The 23,655-nt window shown below is 44.4% G+C and overlaps 2 pseudogenes; one reads left to right on the forward strand and one right to left on the reverse strand.

Moving 5' to 3' along the window:
- The first annotated feature begins 9,372 nt into the window (after positions 1–9,372).
- Positions 9,373–13,731, forward strand: LOC108704792 (annotated as a pseudogene).
- Positions 13,732–15,699: 1,968 nt separating this feature from the next.
- LOC121398879 lies at positions 15,700–22,641 on the reverse strand (annotated as a pseudogene).
- Positions 22,642–23,655: the final 1,014 nt, after the last annotated feature.

A 23,655-nucleotide genomic window follows, 5' to 3' on the forward strand; every position in this document is an offset into this window, starting at 1 on the left:
CAAAAAAATCGTGAAAAATCACAAATCGCTTTATGGGGAGAGAAAAATAGAGAGGAGAAGTTGTGAGCTGAGCTATCTCTGCCATATATATCTGTATATACTGGGTTTTCCCTTTCACTATTTTTCCCAATTGTACTGCACTACTGAATATGCTTGCCCCTCTATAAATAACCAGTAACACAAATCAGTAGCAGATTTAATAGAATGAAGCTGATTAGGAGAGATACAAAAGGTTGGTGCAATCAAGGACCCTGGACACCCCTGTCACCCAAGTGTGGGTCCTGGTTACCAAATGCACATGCAGGGGGGATTTTACAGAGTAATAGCTAAAAACCCTTTTTGGGTGTGGGTGATTGACATAGGAATTAATTTGTTGTCATTGGGAATCTTATGTTGGCCATACACAGGCAGACATACATACAACAGCAGGCAATGGGGGTCAATTTTGAGAGCTTTGGTACCAGGGGTAGTTTTGGGTGGTTTATCCTCACTCCCCTAAGCTTCCATAAATCATGTGGGGCAAACCATCCCTAATTCCCCTTTTGTAATATGTCATCCCCCCCCCCCCAGATTCTGTAGTAGTTCCACTTACCTCTGAATCCTGAACGGAAATAACTGCCATCCATACCTGAGCCCTCAAGTTAACTTTCCTGGCAACTTTCATCCAATCAGAGCTTCCCTGGGAGTGATGTCATACTGAGCTAAGTCATGGCACCCCAGTCACTGGCAGCCAATCACTTGCTCAGGTACATATGTGACATGTGACCAGTCAAACTTGTGCTTAATGAAACAGAATCAACCCCAAACCTAAGCAGCTTTAGAACCAGGGCCATCATCAAAACTTATGGAGCCCCTAACTAGACTCCCCAATCTCCACTGATGGTTGTCCTGCTTAGATCTCCTCTGTCTGGTGACCCACCAGCTGTTAACTGAACTACAACTCAGCTACTGTTTGTCACAGGGAATGCTGGGACTTGTAGTTTGGCAATGGCTGGACAACTACAAGTATCATCACCAAGTTAGTCAGAAGTATTCTATTAGGAATTAGATTCCTAATAGATTAGATTCCTAATTAGATTCCTAATAGAATAGATTTGACAGCTCTGTATGTTTGACTTTTAATAGGCTTCACGTTTCTAAGTCTCTCCCCTCCTAGCAACCAGGGAATGGCTTTAATAGTCATAGCTAGGCATAGTATCCTTGGAAGTTTGCAGGTTTCCAGTTTATATGCAGCTGTGATCACATGGCTAGAGACTGGGATTAGACTTGCAGCCACTTCATTTGCATTTTGATTCTCAGAGTCACTGGCCCCCAGTTTCCCTCAGTGCACTCTCATGTCTATATTTAGGGCTGTTGGTATTTGATGGGATGTACACTGGGCCCTCTTTTCTCCTGGGACTCCCGAGGGTCTGTTTCCTCTATTAACCCCCCTGCCAGTAGCATACAGCTTTGGGGTAATAGCACAGAGGGGGATTCTGCATCAGCCAATCACATGTGAGCTACATGTGACACAGAACCAAGGCCACCATCATATCTCATGGGGTCCCTGATTGGACTTCCCCCATTCCTACTCATGATGGCCTTGCTGAGATCTCCTCTGGTGGCCTGCCAGCCGTGAAATGAGCTACACCTCAGCTACTGGTTATTATAAAGAATGCTGGGAATGTAGTTTAGCAATGGCCAGTGAGACACAGCTATAAGATCACTGAGGCATATAGAAGTATTCTATTGGGAAAACAATTTTTTAGTTGTCTACAGATCTTCATTTTACTTTAATAGTTCTCTGGTTTCTAAGGTCTCTCTCCCTAGCAACCAGGCAGTGGCTTTAATAGGCTTTGCACAGTGCAGTGTCCCTGGAATTGCCAGTTCTGTATCTGGTGCTGCCACCTGGCCTGTAAAGTTGGTATTTGATGCCAATGTTATTAATAGAAAAGGCAATGTCTATAGGAAGGATTTTTCCACCAAAATGATCCACAGAGCAAGGATTATAATTCAGTTCTATATTTAAGCTTATTTTGTTAGGTTCACTCCTTTTGGCCCGCTATTCTCCTGGGCCTCTTGAGGTGGCAGGGACTCTGCCAATCAACTTCTTCATTCTATTAAACCTGTTACTGATTATTTCTGGTTATGTATAATGAAGCAAACATGTTCAGTAGCGCAGTACTATTTGGGAGTGATACAGAAAGGAAACTGCTTTATATTCTATTCAGGGTCCAGCTCATGAGTGTCTTTTCTCTGTTTTATTGTCTCCATAGAAAGTCACATTTTCCCAATAATCCTCGGCGACAAAGAAGATAAAGAAGTTGATTAATCAAGAACTGAGACTGACGTCTAGAAATAAACAGCAACCGTCCAATTTCATTTTTTGGGTATCTTGATGCAGGTAAGTATTCAGCCTCTTTGTCTAAATGATACCTACCTACCTGAACCTTGTATTTCTCCCATTGCTAATGGTCGGCAGTTGATGCTGGAAAAAAACACTGGCCCATTAAATGAGAGTTCACTCTGGTTGCAGGTATGGCAGAGGGTACCCCCTAGCGGAAAAATGTGATTTGCGAGTAGTGAAATTACGGAGCTGTTACCTTATATTAGAGCTGTGCTGGAGTAAAGTAGGGATGGGCAACCTGTAGCTGACCAGATGGTGAACTACAGCTTTCTGTATCTTACTATTTGTAATGCATTTGGGGACATATTGGGAATTCACTGATATCCAAGTGGGTCACATGTTGCTCATGTCTGATTCAGCCTTATGGCTCCATGTATATCCTATATCCTTGAGCTAGAATATATATAAGGAGCTGTTGTCCTCATGGGAACATACCAGCTGCATGCCACAAACATAAAAATCTCACTGTTTTTCATTTACCTGCTCATTTTGTTTTATAACCACATATACAGGTAAATGCCACCATATCACATTCTCCTCTAGAGTCTTGTCTTGCTTATGAGCACGCAAGGGCAAGGGCATAGATTTACAGGAGGAGGAGGGAGTTATTCTTCCACTGTATAGAGCACTGGTAAGGTCCTATCTAGAATTTGCCGTATAGTTTTTATCTCCAGCTCTCAAACGGGATATTATTGAATTAAAGAGGGTACAGAAGGGCAACTAAGCTGGTATGTAAAATCTTAGCTATGTGGAGAGAATGGCCAAATTGGGGATCTTCACTTAAGGGGTGATATGATAAGTATGTATAAATATATAAAGGGGATCATATAATAATGACTCCAATGTCTATAGGAAGGATTTTTCCTCCAAAATGATCCACAGAGCAAGGATTATGATTCAGTTCTATACTTAAGCTTATTTTGTTAGAGGTTCACTCCATTTGGCGCGCTATTCTCCTGGGCCTCTTGAGGTGGCAGGGTCTCTGCCAATCGGCTTCTTCATTCTATTAAACCTGTTACTGATTATTTATAAGGAAGCAAACATGTTCAGTAGCGCAGTACAATTTGGGAGAGATACAAAAAGGGAACTGCTTTATATTCTATTCAGGGTCCAGCTCATGAGTGTCTTTTCTCTGTTTTTATTGTCTCCATAGAAAGTCAAATTTTCCCAATAATCCTCGGCGATAAAGAAGATGATTGATTAATCAAGAACTGTGACTGACGTCTAGAAAATAAACAGCAACCATCCAATTTAATTTTTGGGTATCTTGATGCAGGTAAGTGTTCAGTCTCTTTGTCTAAATGATACCACCTACCTGCTGGCTGATCTAGAGGAAGGTGAAACCCCCATCTGAACCTTGTATTTCTCCCATTGCTAAAAGTCAATCAACCCTTTCTTGAAGCTGCCTTATATGTGCCAGAACAGCTGCTTCTGGGAGAGAGAATCCCATAACTTCACACTTTAATAAGCTATTTTTTTACTTTAAGATGGAACTCCCTTTCTAATCTGAATTTATCCCTTAAATCTTCTGGAAGGATCTACTGGTGAATAAAGCATCGGGCTATTTTCACCCATTTGTATGTTTCTGCCTTCCATTGAGATTGCTGGATTAACAAGAACCAAAACCACAACATACCCAAAGCCTTAAGGCTCCCCCCATTCCCTAGCTTTGGGTAGAATGCAGAGCTCATATAGTTATTTGGTAACTATGAGATATATATAATATATTATATATATATATATATATATATCTCAGGGATGCCCATTTTATAGTCCCACAACTGTTTCTTAACTACAGTTTCTTGTGATAATCACCCAAGGTCACTGCCTGATGGATATTACAGTGCTGGAGTTAAAGGGCACCTGTTAGGTAAAAATGTTATAACCAACAAAAGGTGCGTGCTGATAGAGCCTGCATTCCGGTTGGGGATAACAGTAACTTTTGTTTTAAAAAAAATACCCCCGTAACCAGCACTGGGAGGGAGCTCGGCAGCATCCTCTGCTCAAACATGATCACGTCCGACCTCTCCAGCCCAAAGTACTTGTGTTCCTCAAAGAACTTCTGAAGCATTAAGATGTTTTTCTCTTGCCTAATTGGGGGACACAGGCACCATGGGGATGAAGATCCAGCAGCTTGGAGATAGGACACTAACTTGTTAACTGTGACTCCTCCTCCTGCTCTGGGCTTCATCCCCTGCCTCCTCCTACTATACTCAGTTTCTTTTAGTGTCCTCAGAGGAGAAGACACAGAAAAATAGTGGCTGGAGCAATTGATCAAGGACCACGGTTAGGATCATGCCACATATGGGGACCATTGAACCTGTTCACGCGTCCCTCCAGCTGCCTAGGTACTAACCTAAGAACTCCTTTGCCCAACAGCCTTTCCACCCAACAGCCTTTCCGCTCTACGGAGGTCTGCAGGCTAGCTCCACATTCCCTGTAGCTGTGTTCCCGTTCCACGGAGGTCTGAACCAGCTTGTCCACTTTATGCTACTGCAAGTGTGCTGTATTGGACACAGATGTATGTATTTATATATATATATATATATATATATATATATATATTGATATGTATATATATATATATATATATTGATATGTATATATATATATATATATATATATATATATATATATATATATATATATAAAATTCTTCTCAGGGATCAAGACTTCATGGGCACATAGCAGCTGCAAAGTAGCGCGCATCGACGCCCACGTCACTTAGGCGCCAAAGAAGGGAGCACGCTCCTTCACTACACCTTGCGCTTGTAGCTTCAGCCGACTGAGTTCCTGCGTGCCTACATCCTCAGTAAGGACTTTCCCTTGGGTCACAGTTCCTTCTCGATACGCAGGCAAGTGCTTTTTATGTCTTCTCACACAAGCACTGAGGAGTTCCTCACATGCTGCTGCACTAATTCAAGGAGGTTTGAACTAAACTGTACCCTCTCCTTTTCCTCTCCTTTTCTTAGACCCGTAAATACAGAGGCCACTACACCTACATTTAGGGGTCTCCCCTGCCTCTCCTACTTTTAAAAAAAAAAAATAAAGAAGTAAATAACTGCCACACCTTTTGCTTTGGCAGACAAAACAGAGGAGCCCAGGACCTCAAAGTCCTCAGCACCTTCTCGCAAGGAAGTACAAGTTTCTTTCAGTCCGTTTCGGCTGATTCTGTGTGTGCAGCATGTAGACACACTCCCTCCCCTCCTGTGACCAACACACCCAGCACAGACTCTGATTGAGCCCGTGCTCTATCCATCTCCCTTGCCGGCCTGCAAAACCTAGCCCGCATCCCGGAGACTTTAGACAAGGTCTTGGAACATCTGTCGAACTCTACAGGGTCAAGGGACAGTAGACATGTGGCTTCTAAGCGCACTAGCATATCTCCCCCAGACTCACCCGGGGAACAATTTAACCCCTCAGATGAGGAAGGTCAAATAGCTTCAGGTGTTGAATCCGAGGAACAACCTGATCCAGATCAGGACTCCCCTCGAACCCTAAGGGAGATCGAAGGCCACATTCAGGCGGTGCTCACTACCCTTAACATAGAAGACACAACAAAAGAAAAGCTCTTGCATTTTCCCCGCATAAGAACAGTTAGAGGAAATTGTCAAGTCACAATGAAAAACTCCTGACCACAGAGTACAGCTCTCCAGGCGCTTTTCCCAAACCTATCCCTTCCCACAAGAATGCATTGATCTCTGGTCTTCTCCCCCAACGGTTGACCCGCCAGTCTCCAGACTATCCAAGACCACCGCTATCCCAGTGGCAGACGCAGCCACGTTCAAAGACCCCATAGACAAACGTCTAGAGGGTTTCTGCAAGGCAACCTTCACTGCAGCCGGTTCAGCCTTAAGACCAATTTTTGCCATACCATGGGTGGCAAAAGCGATGGAAATCTGGGTAGAACAGACGGCTCAGCTTATTGGTTCCGAAGACCAATCTACAGACACCCTACTGTCGCAAATAGCTGACGCTACTTCTTATATCTGCGATGCCTCCCTAGATGCAGCAAAGCTCGTAGCCACAGCCTCGGCCCAATCCATAGCGGCTCGTCGCTTCCTATGGCTAAAGACATGGTCAGCCGATCTGACATCCAAAAGATCCCTTGTAAGCCTACCCTTCCAAGGAAAACAGCTCTTCGGGGCCGAGCTAGACAAGATCATAGCCCAAGCTACTGGAGGCAAAAGTACCCTGCTTCCACAGACCAGGGCCAAGAGGTCCACCTTCAAGAAAAGACCATTCTTTCGGCCTTTTCGTCAAGGACAGAGATCGAAGCCACAACCAGACAAGTCCAACTCTAATTTTCGTCCTAGATACCATAACAAACAAGGAGCCAACTGGTCAGCCTCAAAGGGACAGACCAAATCCTCCCAGGACAAATCCACCACAGCATGAGGATGTACCCACCCTCGAAGGGATTCCCTTAGGCGGCCGTCTGAAATCCTTTAGGGAGGTGTGGAAAGACCAAATCAGAGACCAATGGGTCATCCAAGTGGTGTCCTAAGGACTGTTTATAGACTTTGTGCAGCGCCCTCCACGCCGGTTCTTCATCTCCAGACTACCTATGAACAACCTCAGAAGGGAAAAATTCCTTTCCGTAATTCAAGATCTCTCGTCAGCAGGGACAATACAGCCGGTCCCCCCGGCAGAAAAGGGAAGAGGATATTATTCCAATCTCTTTATGGTCCCCAAAAAAGACGGGTTCTTAAGACCAGTGCTAGACTTAAAAACCCTCAACCCATTTGTAAGGAAATCACACTTCAAAATGGAATCCATACAGTCGGTCCTAGCTTCAATGGAGGAGAACGACTTCATGACAGTCATAGACGTCAAGGACGCATACCTACATATACCGATCCACCCGAGTAACCACAGATTTCTCCGGTTTTATGTGGACTGAAACCATTGGCAGTTCGTCGCACTCCCCTTCGGACTTTCTTCAGCTCCGCAAACCTTCACAAAAGTGATGGCGGCAGCGCTAGAGAATCTCAGAATCAGCGGCATTACAGTCATTCCCTATTTGGACGACCTTCTCGTAAAAGGTCCGTCAGCAGTCACAGCCAAAAAGCACACCTCTCAGACACTCAAGACCCTAGAACACCTCGGGTGGATCATCAACTACAAGAAGTCTCATCTCTGCCCGTCTTAGTGCATAGAGTATTTGGGACTAATTCTAGACTCCTCAACAGGAACAGTATTCCTCCCAGAGGAGAAGGCCAATGTTTTGCAGAAGCGGATCCAGACTCTTCGAACAACCAACACTGTCCCCCTCCGCACAGCAATGCAGACTCTGGGAACTATAGTCGCATCTTTTCCGGCAATACCGGAAGATCAGAAGAGGGATCGCAGAAACCTAGACCGGAAGATACTTATCCCAGAACAGGTGAAGCTGTCCTTACTCTGGTGGACCCAACCGCAGCGCATGAGAAGGGGACGGCCCTTCCCCAACCACATCTGGACAGTAGTCACAACGGATGCAAGCCTTACAGGTTGGCACGGAGTTCTCGGGATCAGAACAGTCCAGGGCTGCTGGGACCAGGAGGAGAGACTTCTCCAAATCAATCTGCTAGAGCTAAGAGCTATACTGTATTCGCTGGAACAGTTCTCGCCATTCCTCAAGGGGAAGGCAGTAAGGATACCGTCAGACAATGTGACAGCAGTAGCTTACGTAAACCATCAAGGGGGCACACGCAGCCCGGCAGCTCTACAGGAGGCAAGCAGGATTCTGTCCTGGGCAGAAAACAACATACCAGAGCTATCTGCAGTTCACATCCCAGGCGTAGACAACTGGATGGCGGACTACCTGAGCAGAGAGACTCTGGATCAGGGGGAATGGAGTCTACATCAGGAAGTTTTTCAACTGATAGTAGCAAGGTGGGGTCTCCCAGAGGTGGACCTCATGGCATCCAGGTGCAATCGGAAGGTTCCAAGATTCGTTGCCAGAAGCCTAAACCCACTAGCGCACGCAGTAGATGCCCTAGTAATTCCATGGGATTTCGCCTTGGCCTATGTCTTTCCGCCTCTGTCACTCCTACCCAGAGTCATAAAGAAGATAAAGAGAGAGGGAACACAGACCATCTTGGTGGCTCCCTACTGGCCAAGGAGATCGTGGTTCGCAGATGTAGTGGACTTAGCGATAGAAGGTCCGTTCCACCTTCCGGTAAGAAACGACCTGTTAACACAAGGGCCCGCCAACCATCCGAATTCTCATCGTTGGGCTTTAACGGCGTGGCTCTTGAGACCATAGTACTCAAAAGATCAGGGGTTCCATCAGAAGCCATACCTACCATGCTTAGGGCGCGAAAACCAGTATCGGTGAAGATCTATCACAGAGTGTGGAAGACCTTTATCGGTTGGTGTGAGAACAAAGCATACGACCCACAGAAGGCAACAGTAAAGGAAATTCTATCCTTTCTCCAGGATGGGGTTACCAAGGGACTTGCACTAAGTTCTCTCAAGGTACAAGTGTCGGCCTTATCTATCCTCTTTCAGAAGAAGCTGGCGTCGCGAAGTCACATCAAAACCTTCCTACAGGGGGCAACAAGAATTGTACCGCCTTACAGATGCCCTGTTCCCCCTTGGGATCTCAATTTGGTTTTATCTGTCCTACAAGACGATCCATATGAACCTATAGGCTGTATCCCACTTTCCGCACTTACGGAGAAGGTCGTATTTCTGTTGGCAATCACCTCTGCCCGCAGAGTTTCAGAACTTACAGCACTGTCTTGCAGATCCCCGTAGACTATCATCCACAAGGATAAGGTAGTCCTCAGACCCACACCAGACTTTCTTCCAAAGGTGGTATCTGAATTTCATCTCAATCAGGATAAAGTAGTCCCATCGCTTTGTCCGGAACCTAAGAATCCTAAGGAAAGTAGATTGAACAAGCTGGATGTGGTTCGGACAGTAAAAACCTATCTGGAGGTCCGACAGACGGAATGAGAAAGGCAGACTTATTCTTTGTGATTCCTAGCGGTCCTAAGATGGGGACTAAAGCATCCAAGACAACGATAGCTAAGTGGATCAGATCCACCATCATCAGGGCCTATGCAGTGAAGGGAAAGAAGCCTCCACTAAACGTTCGAGCGTATTCAACAAGATCCTTAAGCACATCTTGGGCAGTTAGACATCAAGCATCAGTGGAGCAGGTGTGCAGAGCAGCCACCTGGGTCTCTCCTCATACCTTCACGCGAATCTACAGGCTTCACACGAATCTACAGGCTTCACACACAGGCCTCAGCCGAAGCTTGCTTCGGGAGGAAGGTGTTACAGACTGCCATTTACTGAACATATCAAGGGGTTACAGTGTCCCTCCCTCAGGGGTTGCTTTGGGAAATCCCCATGGTACCTGTGTCCCCCAATTAGGCAAGAGAGAGAGAGATTTTTGTACTCACCGTTAAATCTTTTTCTCTTGCCCTATATTGGGGGACACAGGCCTTCCCGCCCTGTTGTACACTGCTATGTCAATCTAAGTTGTATATAGTTACTCCAGGTTTGGAGTTCATTTTTGATTGAGAGGTTCTGGGGGGTTTTGGGAAACTCCTTCTCTGTTTTGGGTTGATATTCTGACACTCCTCTTCGGTTGAAACTGAGTATAGTAGGAGGAGGCAGGGGATGAAGCCCAGAGCAGGAGGAGGAGTCACAGTTAACAAGTTAGTGTCCTATCTCCAAGCTGCAGGATCTTCATCCCCATGGTGCCTGTGTCCCCCAATATAGGACAAGAGAAAAAGATTTAACGGTGAGTACAAAAATTTCTCTATCAAGTGCAAAGTAAAAGCTTCAGAATTCTGTTCTCATAAAGTTCCGCTATTTGAGAAGACATTTCCACCACATTCTTTACTGCACTAATTCAAAGCCTTGTCATATTCAGATGGGGACAAACCTAAGAAATCTATCTCCATTATACTTTAAAAAATGTGTACCGTTTTTATAATAAACCTGACTGCAGTGAAATCCCCCCTTCGTTTTACTTGCTCTGACAGCTGCAGATAGGAAACTTCAGACAGTCCCTAACTGCTCTGCAGGGTAATGATCATACTTTCAAATAGCAGGGGGGAGCCCCCCACATTACTTCCCTGACCTCGAGCAGCTTTGTTTGTTTCCCTATAAAGCAGCCGGCGACAGTGTAGGAGGTCTTTCAGCCAGGAGAGCATTAGCTCTCGTTCTCAGGGTTCTGGCCATTCCCAGGAATCTGCTTCCTCTTACCCGGTTCTGCCTCTTCATGTTCAAGGAGTAGACTTGAACCTTCCAGAAAGAAATCACCCGGAAGGGACAGACCAGATTCTTCAAAACCACTGGGTCCCCAATGGATGCCTGATTCAGCCAGAGCCACCCGCACCCCCACCCAAGCCTGCACTTAAAAAGAGTTCACTCAGTGCTTGCCGTTATGCATTGTCAGATGGTGAACCAGAAGAAGAGGAGGAGGAGAAGAAAATAGCTACAGCTGGCACAGGGACACTTAGTACATACACCACCTTAACTCGGCGTCCTGGACGCAGCTGCTTGACTACTGGGAAGCCAGAGAAAAAAGTTCAACGTAGCCAATCATTTGCTGTTAGAGCACATAGAAAGAGGCCTCCACCACCACCTCCAAAAAGACTCAGTTCCATGTCCAGTGCAGAGGGGCAATCTCCTGAAGGACAGAGCTCAGTAAAGACCATTGCTGCACAACTAGAGGATATAGGTAAAGGGACAGGATTCTCTGCTAGCATCAGCAAAGCTACTCACACAGAGGTGCTGGAAGGTTCTGGAACACGCAGAAGGACTGTGAGTGAGTCTGCTGCTGGCCTCGGTAGGAGACTTTCCCTCCCTTTGACCACAAAAAAAGATGAGGAAGAAGAGAGGAAGGAAGAGCCTATTTCCTCACAACACAGTTCTAGTGAGAGCATTCCTTTTGCAGAAGAGGGTAACCTCACCATTAAGCAGCGCCCCAAACCTCCTGGGGCCAAGCTAGAGCAAGATGCCACATCAGAACTCGGTCCCACTCAGGAGTCACAGTTACAATCTGCTGAGGCCCAACGTCATTTAAAGTCCTCTGCTGTTCTGGCTAAACCTGTTACTGTAGTCTTAGCACAGGCCTGACCTCAGATAGCAGCCAAACCCCAAATCGGGCCAAAGCCAGACACAGGGGCCAGGGCACCACCAGCCACATCTATACCAAAGAATGAGGAACATGATTTTAATCTTACAGAATCAGACACCGTAAAGAGGAGACCAAAAGTGAAGGAAAAGGAGGAAGAGAGTCCCAAGTCCCCACTAGCAAACAACTCTCCATCTCTCATTCCATCACAAGAACCCTTGACACAAGACACTTTGATTGCCAAAATAGCAGATATAGACAAAAGACTCTTGAGCTTGGAAGTAGTGGAGGATTCAGTAAAGAAAACTGGAATAGATACAAGGAACACAGGTATGGCAGCTACATTGTTGAACACATTAAAGGAATTACATTATAATATACTGTTATCCTACACTTGTAAAACTGCTGTATTCAATTCAGAAACACTACTAAACAAGCTGCTGTGTAGCAATTCAAAGATGAAAAATGAGAAACGGCTTCAGAATACACAGCCGATAGCAGATAAGCTCTGTAGTATACAATTGGATTCTTCAGAACTTATCTGTTATCTACTGTGTATCCTGTGCTTGAATGCTATCCCCCCCCCATGGCTATACAGCAGCTTGTTTATATGAACTATAGTTGTTTTTCTAAAGCAAACACACCAGTTTTACCAGTGCAGGGCAGTAGTACATTATAGAGTCCTGCGTGGGTCCATTTTTTGGCTATCAAGAATCAGGAAGTGCTGTCATTGTAAACCGGGAAGTGACATCATCGGAAGTAGGCGTGATCAGAAAAAAAGAGTAAAAATCATTATTGAGAAGACCCGCGACCCTGCAGAACCGCCGACCCGCGTCTATACCCGGAACGTCTACCCGCAACTCGCTGCAGGACTCTAGTACATTATATTGTCATTGCTTTAAAACACTTACATTTTTTTGGTGTTACTGTTCCTTCAATGAACATTCTTTTGAAACCCTACAACCTCTTTAACTGTATCTTGTCATTGCAGGGGTCTCCATCTCTCAGACTCATCTAGTCATTTCTGGCCCCCAGCAAGTTTTACAGAAACCCTCCAGAGCAGTAACTGGTCCATTGTTCCCTGCTGGATCTATTCTATGGGATGAAGAGTCAGAGGCTTCAAGCAGGGAACAGACATGCATTCCTCAGCAAAGCATTTCCAATTCAGAAAAGGGACCTCCAGTATTTACCAGTTCACTACAGAACACAGAGGAACTACAAGACACTAGGGAAAAAAGTTGCAGGTGAGATCAGCGGAAGCCATTACACTTCTTTAGGAGGAACTATCATTTGTAGTCTCCAGTAACTGCAAACTAAGCCCAGTTGTGTGGGGAGCAGAAACAAGGCCACTTACTATAATCTTGGATAGTTTTGGGGCTACACTAACAAACATCAAACAAGTCTAGCCCTGTAAGTCCTGCACTGTTTTACTGTTGTGTAAGGTTTCTATTGATATCTCAGGTACTGTTAGCTTTGGTTTCCTGCCAACTAATTACCCTAGTTGTGCCATTGGATTCCTCAGGAGTGTGGCGCCCACTTATGCACTACTTTTGGAAAGTGCACAGCACTCAGATAAGAATTCCTCCTGTTAGAATTAACCACAGTCCACAGCCAGTACATGTAGCCCAAGTATTAAAAGCTGTAGGGAACATTTGCACTTAGCAATTAAGCTATGGAGAGCACAATGGTTTTAATTCCGGTCAAGTGGCATTCGTTTCTAAGTATTTTATGAAGAATAAACATTATGAAATAAAAACACTGAGAAAAACTCACAGGATCTGTTTGTTCTTGCAGGGAAACTGTGCAACTAACCAAGAACATCCTTGACGATATCAGCACCATCTTCGACGACCTAGCTGAGCAACTGGAAGCCATGTTGGACTGAGGCCTATTTAAATTTGTGGCTATGCTCAAAGACATACAGGCTCTGGATATGATTACTTGGGGCTGGAGATAAATATAACTGCCAGAAAACCCTGACCGTGAGAAGTTATTTACACTGCTGTACTGCAGTGTCAGGGGCTGTTCGAATGCCATAACTAGATTACTAACAAGTTCTGTTTTGTGCTTGTTAATAGCTGCCTTTTTCACATTACATTTATCCGTTGCTGCTGTTTTGCTTTCCACGTTTGCATTTCGTTCAATGTTAATGATTGAATGCATATGGAAACCTGTAAAAAGATGTGTGTTTTTGTTAAGAATATATTTTATGTTAAAAGGGCTTTTATATTTACATATCTATATAATATGATTATTAATTAGTCTCATTTGTTGCTTTATTTTAAACAAAGGTAAGAGCATTGTATATATAAGGTAACGAGAGTTGTTTTTTTTTTTTAATTATTTTGTTTACAGAATTTCTCTTTATCTTCCATTTAAAATCTAGCATAGAGTGCAGTGCAAGGCAGCCTTGTGCATTATGTGCCTACCTAGCTTCCATGTCTGAATGCCATGCAAGTTAAGGCCCCCATAGACGCAAAGATTTTTCTTTGATGAACAACCGATTTCAGTGCAATCCAACCAATCCGTCAAATTATCACGAGGTTAGTGGGAATTGAACGATTGTGCATCTAACGATTTTTCGGCCATCTATTTATTGTCCAATTGTTTGCAGGGCCAAGCAGGCAGCTACCCTCAGTTTCCTAGCTTCAACTAGACAACATTGCTTGAAATGGTCTTTTTAGTTGATGGACAAATCATGGATTAAAACGATCGTTTCAAGATAAGTTTGGTCTTACAATAACAAAAAGATCTTTTAAAAATCTTAACATCTATGGCCAGCTTCAGGGAGAGGATAGAGAGATGCCATGTGCCGCCCCATCCCACAGCTCTGCTAAATGCAGGCAGTGCTGTATTTATCCAGGAAGTGCAGGTCCTTGCAGTCCAGCACCCACAGCAGGGAAGGATACAAAACATGGCAGCTTTTGTCTGTACTTTACATTCTTACCTAAAATTTGTAACCCTTACCCTTACAAAGGCCTTTGGACACCAGTTGAATATTCTTGTACGAGAATTCACCATTAGTTTAGCTATTAGGAGTGTTGTTTTGTTTGACATATGAGGAAGAATGTATGGAAAGGATACCTGAGGTACTGGAGCAGAAATCATAGAGGCCACTTGTGCAAGCAGAACCCATGCACTTCCCTAGATTGGTTGGTCAGTAGTGTAATAAAGTTAAAGGTAAAAGTCCCCGTCAGAAAGTACAATGTCCTCTTGCAGGAAACAGGAATATATGTTTTGGAACTAGTACAGTCCCAGCAAAAAATGCAATGTGGCCCTCACTTTGGAAGGTGCAACTTTACCTGCTCAGAATTGCAGAGAGGGGGAAAAAAAAGTGTAGAAAGCTAGAACAGAGAAGAACTCATAGCTGGATGGTGATGCATACTGGAGGAGCAACAAAATAGGCCTGAGCTACAGCTCCTGCCAATGTTTCTCCAGTGCCATAATGACCGAAGCACATCTTCTTCCTCACTTCTACCAAACATAAAACAAACCAAAAAAAAAGGAAAGCTGCAGTCTCACCTTCCAACAAAGACACTAAAAGAAATGGGTTGCAGTTACTTGTTTGTTTTTAGTATCCTTTCTTCCTGGAAGACCAAGTTAACCCCAGAAAGCAGCCCCATCACATTCATATCTGCTGATGCAGATGAAAGAGCAACTTATATTCCCGACACATTGTGACTGTAGCAGAAGCATTAAGTAGCTCAAACTGCCACATCAATGTGTGACATTATCCACAGTTCACATAAAATATTCATCAAAAAATGTAGCCTGTTCAATTCATTCTGACCACAGTGAGGTCTAGTGGTTCTAAAAGACACTGAAGTTCATATTACACTAGCTAAGCCATGCACAGAGGCCTGTGGCACAGTTAGGAGTTGCTGTGCATTTGAATTAAAATCCAAGCTGCGGGCTGTTGGGAGGGTTAAAAGAGTTAAATGCTATATTCCCCTCAAGTCATCAGTGCAAAGGGGTCGAGGACTTCGCTTGGGCCGAAGTAAGGCACAGACAACTCTCCAGCTGCCAACTGTCTGTAAACAGGCAGGGAGAGTGGGGAGGAGGCACACGCGGTGAGGGCTAGCTTTTTGGTGAAAGAAAATTGGCATCTTTTAGGATTACTGGAATTAAACAGTACCAGCTCTCTCTGCATCCTTCCTCATCCATCAAGGGGGTCAGAAATTATTCCCCATGGACTGAAAGTTTGAAACCAAACTTGGCATGAATTCTACATTCAGATTTTTTTTTCAAACTTAAGTTTCTGACACTTTTGGTATCGCACTCGAACCCTGAAGAGAAAACAACAATAATGTTTGAGCTTGTAAAAGGACAAAGGCAGTGTCCAGCTGGCAGATATAAACAAAGGCATATTAAAGAGAGGTTTGTATCCGATTTCATGCAATTTGACCAACTCATTGATGACAAGGATAGCAATTAGTGAAAAAGTCCCAAGTAGCCAGGTCAAAAGAGGGATGTCCCAAAGGTGAAAGGTCAGGGCGTGTTCTTGTTTTTCCAAAGCTGCAGGTCCAGAGCAGCTTATAGTCCCTGGGCCAAAACCCTGATAGAAGGGTAAGAGCTGGTCAGATTTGGGAAACTGATTATCTACCTACTCCTCTTTTCTGTAAGCTACATACAGTCAGTGCAGCCATCAGGGGGGGGAGTTGTAGGGGGCCCCGAGGGTAAGGGGGGCCCTGCCACGCCACACTTTCTTGATTAGCCAGGCCCCCCTGCTCTCTGAGAGCTGCTGACTACGGGAAGGCAGGGCGGGAGTTTAAGTCCCGGTTGAGCTGCTCAAGGATTGGATAGCTGAGGTTTGAACTTCTCCTCCAGTTCATCCAATCACCATGCAGTTTTACCAGGACTTGAAATTCTGTGACCAATAAGGAAAGAAAATGCTGTCACTGGAAGAAGATGCAGCCACCTGTGCTCCCTTCTGAAGTTGGCAGCTCACTGACAGCAGGTGGGCCACACTAATGAAGTAAGTACAACATGGCAGGGCCCCCCTAAAGGTAACCCTTTGTGGTCCCTCTTGTGTGGTTGGGCCCTGGGCACCAAATTTTTTTTAAACTTCTGGGAGGGGCAAGTTTTTTTACATGGATGTTTAAGGGGGGCCCTGGCCACCAATTTTCTTATAACGTGGGGGGGGGGGCTGGCCACCAATTTTCTTATAACGTGGGGGGGCCTGGCCACCAATTTTTTCCCCCATGTGGGGTCCTAGCCACCAATATTTTTTAATGGGGGGCCCTGACCACAAATGTTTTTTTTAATAGGGGGGCCCTGACCACAAATGTTTTTTTCTATGGGGGGCCCTGACCACCAATATTTTTTGTGGGAACCATAGCCACCAAGGTTTTTTTTTTGGTGGGGGGTGGACCTGTGGGGTGGGGTGGGCGGACCTGTAGGTGGGGCTTGTGGTGGACGCAGCCCAGGGGCCCTGCGATTTCTGATGGCGGCCCTGCATGCAGTACAGGAAGAGTTGCAGTCCACCACCAATTGCTGAAGGGGCTACCTTTCCATAGCGGTTTGGAACAATGTACATGAGTAATAGAAGTAAATACTGGGATGAGATACTGTGTGTGAATATCTGATGGAATAAAGCCCTAACATATTGAGCAGTAAACAGAAGGCATCATTGCTCACCAATGTGCAAAACAATGAGACAAGCAGAGAGCGTCTGTGCAAACAGCAGAGCACCGGACAGGGAACCGAACCAGTCTGGGGCAACGACAGAGTAACTGCAGAAAGAAAGAGAGTGATAGGCCAAACATTTAATTAAAGGAGAAGGAAATGTTAAAAACTAAGTAAGCTTTAACAGAAAGGTCTATATAAATACACCAGTAAATGCTTGAAGTAATGCTGTTCTGAGTCCTCTGTCGAAAGAAACACAGCATTTCTTTCCTTCTATTGTGTACACATGGGTTTCTGTATCATGGGCTTCTATCTTTCATCTTAAACCTACAGGGCACAGGTAGCATGCTCAGTTACTCCTCCCTCCCTTCCTTACTGTAATCTGAGCCCAGAGCTATGAGTGAGCAGGCAGGAAGTTATGTCACACCAAGCTAATATGGCAGCTACTATCCTAAACAAACAGGTTCTAGAGCTATTTACTTGGGTATGGTTAAACATTTTACAGAATATATATAGGGTTCTAGCTTGCACTATTGTGACTAATCTATTGGCAATACAATTTCTAAATGAGACCATGCCTGCCCTCTCATACCTGTATGTGGCAATTCCTGAGCAACTGGTAGAGTTGCAGTGGGAGGAGATCTCGCAAAATCTCTGAATTGAGAACCAGAAGCATGCCAAACAGCAGCAACAGGAAGGAAGGAACAAAAAGAAGCAGAGCAAAAGGTAGTGCTGCGTATATCCAAAGAAAAAATGCCCATGTGTTACAAATGATCATGGATTCTCAAATCCCATTGGGTAATAGGGTATGGAAATGGATAAACTGAAATAGTTACAGCTTCACCATGGAATTGTATAAGGCAGAGTCCCCAACTTTTTTTATCCGTGTGCCACTCTCAAAAATGTAGAAAGTGTTGGTGCCAATAAGCACTGGGATTGGCTATTTGGTAGCCTCATGTGGACTGCTAGCCAGCAAGAGGCTCTTTGGGTGAAATTGGGAGCAACATCAAAGGGATAGTGAGCAACAATACCAGAATCCATTCTGCAAAATGTTCGCATTAATCATCTCTGGAAAAACTTTTACCATCTTTGGGTATTGAACGAAAGTTTTTTTTCCAGTGGCAACACTCATAGAATTATCTGGAGGCTTCCTGAGCAAAGTCACACTGCAACAAAAGATGTAAAAAACCATGATGACGTGGCGTGAATGTCCGTAGTACTAAGAATAGGAGGCAGCTGTAGCAAACAAGCCATAAACTAAGAGAAAACAGATTAACACATTATTGCCACATAGCACAATATTTAGGGTCAGTGCAAGTATTATTGAATTTGTTGTTTTCTCATCTCTGCTGATGAGAAGTGGAAAATGTGAGAACTAAAATGAAGGCAACGCTAAATGTCAACTGCCCGTCTGGACAATGCCACAGTGTGTGAAAGCTCTTTTATATGAAACCATGCACGTTACAGTAATGCAGACCCAAATTTGGAGGATAGGTGGGGTTTAGTATTTTTTCCCCTTTTGCTAGGCATGGGGTTTCCTCAGGATTGCTCCCAGGCTGAGGTTATTTTACCTGCACAATAACAAGGGTGAGTTGGCACTAAAGAAGGAACAGAAAGCATTTCCTGATACCGTACATAGTATGGCAAAGCACATACAGTTTTGTTCAGAATAATAGCAGTCCAACATCACTAAACTATTCAATCACTGTTTTTGGTAGAAATTTCTACATGCCAAATAATTTACTACTAGGTGTAGTAGAGTAATAGAAAACCAACAGTCATGACATGCTGCTGATTCATGTAATTGAATCATTAATGGAGGTTTGTTTCAATTAATTGCTTGTTCCAAATAATAATAGCGTGTTCCATATAATAGCAGTGTGGAATTCAATTAGTGAGGTCATTTATGTGAAAAAACAAGTGTCAATTTACGGCCCTTATTTAAGGAAGGAAGGAGCAAATGTAGTGCATGCTGGTTATAGTGTATTTCTCTCTGAAAATCTGAGTAAAATGGGTTGTTCAGACATTGTTTAGAAGAGCAGTGTACTTTGATTAAAAAGTTGATTGGAGAGAGGAAAACATATAAAGGGGTTTTTGTAGATAACAAGTTGTCTAATTCTGGGCAGTGTCATTCTGTGGCTACTAAAGCAAATAATGTTCTGTCTTACATAAAAAAAGGGCATTAACTCAAGGGATGAAAACATAATTATGCCTCTTTATAGGTCCCTGGTGAGGCCTCATCTGGAGTATGTAGTGCAGTTTTGGACTCCAGTCCTTAAGAGGGATATAAATGAGCTGGAGAGAGTGCAGAGACGTGCAACTAAATTGGTTAGAGGGATGTAAGACTTAAATTATGAGGGTAGACTGTCAAGGTTGGGGTAGTTTTTTCTGGAAAAAAGGTGCTTGCGAGGGGATATGATTACACTTTACAAGTACATTAGAGGACATTATAGACAAATGGCAGGGGACCTTTTTACCCATAAAGAGGATCACCGTACCAGAGGCCACCCCTTTAGACTAGAAGAAAAGAGCTTTTATTTGAAGCAACGTAGGGGGTTCTTTACAGTCAGGACAGTGAGGTTGTGGAATGCACTGCCGGGTGATGTTGTGATGGCTGATTCAGTTAATGCCTTTAAGAATGGCTTGGATGATTTTTTGGACAGACATAATATCAAAGGCTATTGTGATACTAAGCTCTATAGTTAGTATAGGTATGGGTATATAGATTTTAATTAAAAGTAGAGAGGGGTGTTTGTATGGATGCTGGGTTTTCTTTTGGAGGGGTTGAACTTGAAGGACTTTTTTCAACCCAATTTAACTATGTAATAAGATTGACGTTATGGAGTGGCCAGCCCAATCCCCCAACCTTAATACAATAAATGTGTGGGGTGAAATTAAAAATGTTTTCTGAGACAAAACAAAGAAATGCAGAAGAATTGTGGAATGTAACAGGTGCCAGAAGTTGGTGGACTCCATACAACACAGATGTGCAGCAGTTCTCAGAAATACTGCAATATATGGATAAACAATTCCTGTTTTGTTTAAAGGGTAAGGCATTTTTTAGTAGCTGTATGCATAAAATGTCTCAATGTCTTAAATATATTGATAATGGGTCGAGTGCAGAGGACTCTTATATTTGTCTATATGTATTTTGTGGTCACAGCCTCATTGCACCCCTGCCTAATGGTTTGAAAAATTAGTGCGAGCACAACTTTCCCTTGTTTCTTACAGCCAGAAAAAACATCACAACCAATAAGATTTTCATATTGAACATTTTGCTTGAATTAGACGAATGAAAGCTAACTCTTGATCTGTTGGTGTGGGTTACTGGAGCGAGGCACATTATGCCCATATCTATAATTCATAGTGCATCTCCACAGACAGCAAGAAGGAGAACAGAATTTACTACATCTTACCAATCAATCTGGAAAAATCACAAAGGCCTCAACGAATATGCCCGGGCAACACTGAGCAGTGCGTCTCTTGAAAAGCAATGTGACACAGATGATCGGAGAAGCGGCAGAGAGTGGCAGTCACTGCTGGGTTACAGAGGTTTTGCAGCACGTTAAGCATGCTCTGTGGGTTCTGTTGGTTCTGGGAAAGGCGTAGGCACTTCACTAATACCCTAGTTAAAGCAAAATGCAATCAGAGGCACTGCCCAACAGCCTCGTGACCACCCTAGGCTTCATCTCACCGGTCCTTCTATGTCTTAGCTAAAACTGTGTCTTAAGCTGGCCATAGACATTGAGATTTTCAAATGATCAGATCCTGATCGTGAGACCACAATCTTCTCAGAACGATCGTACGAATTTACCATCAACTAAAAAGACCAATTTGCCAGGAAAACAAAGGGGAGCTGTCTGCTTGGCCCTGCAAACATAGATAGATTGCACTGGGACGACAAAGATTTTTTGACCTGGCCGATCAATTTCCTGACAGATGTCGGACGAAAAATCGTAAGATGCACGATCGTTCGAATCCCACTAACCGCACGATAATTTCGAAGGATTGGTCGGACTTCCCTAAAATCTGTAGTTCGGCAAGAAGAATCGCCGCGTCTATGGGGAGCTTTAGCTAAAACTGGCACTTGACCCTGTGTGTTTGGTCCTGCTGTGCCCCTTGCATGGTTGGTCAGAAGTTTTAGAATCTCCTTGTTTCTCTGGGGTTTCCTTGCTCTTTCACGTGTTACATAGCATCTGTGTCTGCTAAGAGAGCCACCATCTCTTGTGACTTAGGGGACATTAAATGAAAAAGGTGCACACATATGTAATGAGAATCACAAACGGACTTAGAATCAGGGACTAGTGGTAGGCAGAGTAGGCACATGCCTAGGGCACAAAGCTGGCGGGCGCCAGGCACTTACCTGCTCTGTCGCCTACCCCATGTCCGGTCCCCTCTCTCCCCAACATTTCAGCATCTTCTTGCACACATGCTGATGTGTGCTTCCGTGCATGCCGATGTGCGCGAGCGTGAACAACTCAGATGGCGCCATGGTCGGGCAGGTTGCCTAGGGCGCCTGCTCAGTCTGGCCCGGCTCTGCTTAGAATATTAGGCCATTGCCTCACCTCCTCCTCAAGATCAACCTGGCAGTAGGATCTTAGGGACATCTGATCAGTACCATCATCATCAGTGGTTTGAGGCACTCTTCCGCTGAAGAACAGGACAGTCTCTGGGCTAGGATTTGGCCAAGAAAGCACCCCTTGCTTATTCAAACAGCACAGACCCTATAAGAGCATCAGTACTTATTTGTAACATGTAATGGACTGTTAACACTGCACATAATGCAATGTCAGTGGTCCTACTAATATAGCGAATATGGAAGTAAATCAATTGCTAACCATGCAGGGAAGCCCTGAGATGGAAAGGTTAAAATGAAGTAAGGTTTATGAGAAAGACTCTGAGTCCTGTGTCAAAAGAAACACAACATTTCTTTCCTTTCCTGTTGTTTATATATGGGCTTCTGTATCAGACTTCTGTTTTTAGCTTAAACCTCCAGGGATAGGGCATGAGCATGCTCAGTTTGCTCCTCTATCCCCCTCCCGTTTCCCCATCCCTCCTCCCCTCCCTGCTGTAATCAGAGCCCAGAGCTATGAGTGAGCAGGGAGAGACTCAGGCAGGAAGTGATGTCACAGCATGCTAATATGGCAACTGCTATCCTAAACAAACAGAGAAAGCTTCTAGAGCTGTTTACTCAGGTATGGTAAAGCATTCTGAAGAATATTGTGTCTTATCTATTGGCAATAAACTGCCTTAGCGCTTTCCTTTTCCTTTAATATGGCACTGGATTCACAGCTACTCATGACACTGAATCCCCTGAGACTCTGGTAATAAAGTCCTCACTCTGCTGCTCATCATGCAGTTTGGTACTAAATCCACTGTTGATCATGCATGGTGGTGGCCTTAGTAATTTGGCACTCAATCAGCGGTTAATCCGATCATACAGGGAGGCCTGGTTGCTGTAATATAGTTAAAACAGGCTTACCAGGGAGGTCATGCTCATTTGTGCCAGTGCTCGTTCTTCCCAAAGTGCAGTGACCAGGATCCACATGACAGGGAAGAGAAGTGGCAGAACAGGGATCACTGCATTTACTTGCCAACAATTAATCAGTTGCTGTGCATTAACTTTCTGGTAACTAGAACGAGGCCCAGTGACTTAAATTGCCCATAAATGGTAAGATCCGTGCATTTAGCAGGTTAGCAAACAAGCCGATCTTTACCTTACAATGCACTGGGCCAGTGTCGGACTGGGACACCAGGGGCCCACCCAAAATCCTTAGACCAGGGGCCCACCCAAAATCCTTAGACCAGGGCCCACCATAAAAACCTTAGACCAGGGGCCCACTCTCAGTACCAATACTCTCTATCTCCTCAATTAACCTCTATTCTGCTAGTTTGTTTTCTTTACATACTATAATCTATTATTCCATCTATTAGCCTCTTTGTTCTCATAGAATAGGGAAAGGCCATGAAATAGGCCAAAAGTTTAGCAGCATGAGGGCACACTGACACCTTGGCCCACCGGGAGTTTTCCTGGTACACCTCTGGGCCAGTCCGACACTGCACTGGGCCCAAATCAAGATAATCTGATTGCTTGGTCCGGGTCAAAAATCGCATCCTATTAAGAGCCATGGGGCCCTTCTAGTAGAGGACTGAATCAATGCAGTGATGCAGGCCTTGCATGACAGGATTTTCTAGCCAGCCAGACATTGTACAGTCAGTTCGAGGGGCGGACTTGGCAACTTTGAGTAGTCCATGTAGTCCATGTAAAGCCAACTTTACCAAGCCCCTTCTTTTTGTGGCAATAAATGATGGCTTGTTTCACTACATTCACTCTTGTGTATTTCTTTGGTTCATTTAACTTCCTTGAACTAGGAAGCCCATTGGAAGAGTTTGAGATGAGTAGCCCCTGAAAGTGTTGCCCGAAGTCGGGAGTCTGGCCAAGATTGCATTGCCCTGCTGACACAGTCTATCGCAAAGATGTGGTGAAGTGATGTGCTAAATGTCATAAATTGGGAGGGTTACAAAACTTTAACCTTCAAAGGAAGAAGCGCCTGGAAAAGGA

Source organism: Xenopus laevis, chromosome 1S (genome assembly GCF_017654675.1).
Source record: "Xenopus laevis strain J_2021 chromosome 1S, Xenopus_laevis_v10.1, whole genome shotgun sequence".
Lineage (NCBI taxonomy): Eukaryota > Metazoa > Chordata > Amphibia > Anura > Pipidae > Xenopus > Xenopus laevis.